General features: G+C 32.8%; 1 long non-coding RNA gene across 1 annotated transcript; it reads left to right on the forward strand.

Moving 5' to 3' along the window:
- The first annotated feature begins 1,175 nt into the window (after window positions 1-1,175).
- Window positions 1,176-2,486, forward strand: LOC125215415. Its single transcript, XR_007175260.1, has 2 exons — window positions 1,176-2,044; window positions 2,149-2,486. It is a non-coding gene; the product is annotated as an uncharacterized LOC125215415 (long non-coding RNA).
- The last annotated feature ends 3,113 nt before the right edge of the window (window positions 2,487-5,599 follow it).

Consider the following 5,599-nt stretch of genomic DNA (forward strand, 5'->3'; position numbering starts at 1 on the left):
CTTAATTCGTATTTAAACCGAAAGCCAACAGTAAAACTTTAGTTCGAAAGCCCATCTCGTTCACTTAAAAGATCTCGCACTTGTGTATTTCCTCTTTCCAGATAAGAGTCTCATGGAAAAGTCTTTTATCTTGCTTCTCATCTTTCGCATATTTTTTATTATTCGGCGGCTGCACAAGGCGTCGCGTGGGACGCCGGTCGGCCGCTCACGCCCATAATTCCTCCGTTGGCTCCTCGTATTTTCCACCACGGTGTAGGATTAAAATCTCCAAAATTAATTAAGCGGGTAATTGAATTATCGCAACAATTTCCTGTCGTAATTATATTTATCTCGGACTTAGAATAATTATTCGCACTTTGAAATTAATCCGGGATTGAATTAAAAGGCCCAAGACTGAATTATTTCACCCCATCCTTATTTCTCCAATTTTTAAAGGGCACATCTTTATTTCTCCAAACTTAGAGCATCCACAATGGAGGCTAGCGGATAGGCTAGCTGATCGCGGGCGCTAGCCGATCCACTAGCCTCCATTGCGGCAATTTAGGCTAGTCGATCGGCGAGCTCTAGCCGATTTGCGGGCGCTAGCTGACCGCTGGCCGATCCCGCTAGCCGCCATAGTAGTCTCAATTTCGGCTAACCGGTTGCATTTTTTTAATGTATTTTTTATGCATTTTTTTAATGTATTTTTTATGCATTTTTTATTGCACTTTTAATGTATTTTTTTTATGAATTTTTTTATTATGTACTTTTTTTAATTTATATAAAATTATTGCATTTTTATTGCATTTTTTAATGTATTTTTTTAATAAATTAGTGAGGAGTAGAGTGCGGCGGGGACTCGTGTGTGGAAGCTCGATTTTTTTTTATTATGTACTTTTTTTTAATGTATGTACCTTTTTTTTATTTAAATGAAATGAATGAATTTTTCCGTATATGTCTCGTAAATTTAATTCCGTAATTTATCATGAATTTAATTCCGTAAATGTAGTTGTTTTTGAATTATTTTTATTGTGGCTAGCCTATGACTAGTCTATTTACTTAAAATGATGATGTATGATGTGGCAGATAAAATTTTAATGCTAATAACGTAATAGGGAGAGAGAGTTGCTAGTGGCTAGCAACTAGCCTAAAGCCATTATGGATGCAATTAAAAAAAAGAACCCAGGACCAACTAAAAGAGAGTCCACCAAAAATACTCCCATCGGTCAACCCCTCTCTCCCTTCTGCCCCATTTTAATTTCTCCCAAAATCAAAGCATCCGGCCCCAAATTCCACATCCACCATCCATCCTCGTCCACCTCCGCCGGACGCCACCCCTGCGTATTCCAGCCGGCAGTCATCTCGAACATCTGGCGACCCCACAGTCGCCACTACTCTCTCACCACCACCGTTCTGTCGATTCCTCAGCAGAAAACGCCGATGTCGCGAGAGGCTGCCGCTGCTGTTTCGCCGATTCGCCACTGTCATCGCGGAGTTGCCACAGCCAAACAGCACGCCGAGTTAGCGCCTCGCTGTGCAGTTCCTGCTCCGGAGATCGCCGTCGACGCGCGAGCAGTCCCGAGTTCGCCTCCCGAAACCAACCCGAACAACCCCGAAAGTTAAGTTCTTTACTTCCAACTTATGTTCTTTTACCGATTTCAAATAGTTGCAGCGGGGGTTCAATTCGTTTGATGTTGATTGTGATGTTTGATCGGTGTTGATTTCTTTTAATTTGGTTCGAGTTCCGATTGATTTATATGATGAAATGCTTGTGAACGAACTATATGATTGTGACTTGAAATTATAACTTCCTCGAACAAAATGGTGGTTGGAAGGGATGGAAAGCTTCTTTGAATTCCTTGCATATGCTTGAAACTGGAATGGAATTGAGGAGTTTGTGCTATGAATTTGTAAAAAGAAATTACCTTGGCTTGTATGCTATTGGGACAAAAGACAACAGTTCCTCTTCTCTCTCGTTCTCAGTTTGTTTCTTTCCTACAGTTTGCAAATTCTGAAAGTGAGAAGGAATGGTGAGACTACCGTGATTATGAGGGAGTGAAAACAGGTATTTATCTCAATAAATTTTGTGGTTTAATGGCCATTAGTGTCTGGTTTAATTGATACTAAATCCTCATGATTGACACTTATTTGGTGATTAATTGCCTGCAGGTAACGGCTGGAAGATGGAGAGGATATCTGAACAGATTTGAGAAGAAAACTCACGGGACAAATTTTTGGAGGATCTACCGTGAAAGAAAAAGATGGAGGGATTTCAAAAGGAACAAGCATCTCCCACTTATTTATTTATTTGTTTTAATTCATAGACCAAAAGCCAATTTTGTAATATAAATATTGGACTCTATTTAATTGAGAAGCCCAAAAGGAACAAGCATCTCCCACTTATTTATTTATTTGTTTTAATTCATAGACCAAAAGCCAATTTTGTAATATAAATATTGGACTCTATTTAATTGAGAAGCCCAAATATTACTTCACATTTTATATCTCTTTTATTAATTAAAGTTCACGGACAACTCTAATTTATTTCGTCATTCTGTTTTCAACAAGATCAAAATCTCCCAATGCAACCAATTAAGTACTCCCTCCGTCCCGGCTAAGATGACACATTGCTTAGCCGGCACGAGATTTTAGGAGTTATTGATTAAAGTGTTTAATTGGATAGAGAAAAGGTGGGTGTAAGTATTAAAGTAGAGAGATAAAAAAAAGATGGATATTGTAATAAGAGTGAGAAAAAGTGGAGTGCATTAATTGGAGAGAGAAAGTTTTCAAAAAAGGAAATGTGTCATCTTAGTTGGGACAAACTAAAAAGGAAAACATGTCATCTTAAGCGGGACGGAGGGAGTAATATTTAGTGATGTTCTGAATACTACCTCCAACTCGGGTGTTAAGAAATGTAATAGAAAGTGGGTTGAAAAAGTTGGTGGCATGTGGTTCTACTTTTATATATTAATTTTAAAATAAAATGTGAGTGAGAATGAATTAGTGGAACATAGGGTCCACTACCAAATATTGTCAGGGGCAGATGGAGTATTAATTCTTCCAAAATCGATCCTTGATTTTAACCACGGAAGAAATTAAATATTATTTTCTTTCATCTCGCATTCCATAAGAAAAAATTTATTATCCGAAAAATCGTGGGTGTTACACTGTACCATTTATAATACTAGTTTTATGCATTGATTTAAGATGAATTCACCATGTTTTATATAGATAAATGGGCAAACGAGTCGTTAAGTGTGCATATTGGGAGGGGGTATGAACTAGATATGTGTGTTAGGAGAACAATCAGCTGGAACATGGAGAAAGAAGCGCCCAACTAACTGACCAGTAAGCCACATATTCACAAGAGTCTGACGTGCACAAGAATATATCGTTGTCTAAACAGGTGGAAAACTTCTAGAAGATATTCAAAAGAAGAAAAGAAAGAGGAAGTTGTATTAGAATCAAGGCCAATCGAACTATAAAAGCCAATAAGGATGAGAGAGAAGGTGTCACTTCCCGCTCACTCCACATTCCACTTAGCTAAAAGTTCCCTCTACTTAAACTCTTTAAAATAAGAGTGATGCTAAATGACCATAATGTGGCTAGCCATAAAACTTAAAATATTAGTAAATATAGTACATTAAATGCTAATTTACTTGAAATTAGTTCATCTTAAAAGTATCAATTTTTCTGAGACTAATATACCCTTGTGCACAAATAACAAACTAAGTCATTAAATATCTTGGAGAAATTGAACTTTGAATGCTCTATGTAATTTCTTCTGATTTCTTTTATGTTTGCTTTCTTTTTCTATTTTTTTATACTTTTTTTTATTATTTTAATTGCTTAGTATGTATAGTTACGTTTCAAATCAGAATATAAATACGTTTCATTTAGGTTTGCTTTCTTTTCGATTTTTCTTTTTTTACAATTATTTATTTTCTAGTATATATTACTCCCCCCGTCCCCCATTAAGAGTCACATTTTTCCATTTCGGTTCATCCCCAATTAAGAGTCACACTTCATTTTTACCATAAATGGTAAGTAGGTCCCATATTCCACTAACTCACTTCACACACATTTTATTATAAAACCAATATAAAAAGGTGGGTCCCACATTCCACTAACTTTTTCAACCAACTTTTCTTTACATTTCTTAAAACCCGTGTCCGGTCAAACTGTGACTCCTAATCCGGGACGGAGGGAGTATTATTTAATTGTTAAATATGTTAATTTACTTTTTGAAATCAGAATATAAATATCTTCTTAATATTAAAATTCTATAAATATTTAAAGTATACTATACTTAACATTAACATTTAAATAAGACCACTCGTATAGACTGATTAGTATATACATCACGAATCATGTTAAAATACATATAGTATCTAATCTACAATTAAGACCAATCGTACACCCCCACTCATCGGCTCCCTCTTTTTTCATTACTTATTAATATTATCCTTTATTTTCTATCTTTTCAGATTGTTCATTTGTTAAAAATATATTACATCATATAGTTGTAGCACCTATTATAATCTTAAAATTTATATCATAGTAGTAAATAACTAAATAGTACTGCATTAATTAATAATATTGTGATAACATGCAGTCATTTGTATTTCATTGAGACTATTAAATTATAACAACTCATAATAATATTATAATATGTCAAACATAATAATCCCTAATATTAAAAATTCTAATAACGATTTATAGTGTATAAATTAATAATATCAAGGGTTGAAAATAAAACATTACTAATCTTAACATGTTACTATATCACATGATAATATAAAATTTGATAAGTGTATAAGTTAATATATTATTACAACATTATAATTGAAAATTTAGATTTTTTATGTATACACAATATGCAGTGTGAATTTTTACATTTATAGTATGATCCTACATTTGTGATACTACTATAGATTAATTATCAGTGATAATTGTATTATTAATAATTGTAATTCTGTTAAACAGTTTGTTATATTATATAACTATAGTATGATATTTTATAATTTAATAATATGCTTAATCTACTTATAAATAAACTTCAATTATTTATTTCTAATTGATCTTTAATGGAACTAAAGATTAATTATTTCGATCGTATAATTTGATATTCAAATTAATTTTCATTCATTTATGTAATTTAGATCCTGAGTAAATTTTCGATTTAGTTGGGTGTCATCTAGTATTAGATTAGATTGGAGATTTGAATTGATCTTCAGTTTAACAAAGAATTTTTATTGGTCTTAGATTTATTTAATAATTGGGGATCAAATATTTTCAAGTATTAAATAACACCACAATGTAAAATCAAAGAAAAACATAAAAATAAAAATCAATGACACTAAAAAAAAATTACACGTAAAAGATGAAAAATACGATGTTTAATTGATTTTCCAAAACTTATGATCTACTCCATTATTTTACTATTATTATTTATATTTTATGTATGTATTTGATGTTTTGATGTTTTGTTTAACACTATTAATATGTTAAAGTGTAGTAATTGCTATCCTTTGTATATATCCCATCGTGGATGTACTTAAAAAACAAATAATTTTAAAATTGTAATATAATTTTAACTTTGTGTTGCCACGTGACACGT

This window comes from Salvia hispanica, chromosome 1 (genome assembly GCF_023119035.1).
Source record: "Salvia hispanica cultivar TCC Black 2014 chromosome 1, UniMelb_Shisp_WGS_1.0, whole genome shotgun sequence".
Taxonomy (NCBI): domain Eukaryota; kingdom Viridiplantae; phylum Streptophyta; class Magnoliopsida; order Lamiales; family Lamiaceae; genus Salvia; species Salvia hispanica.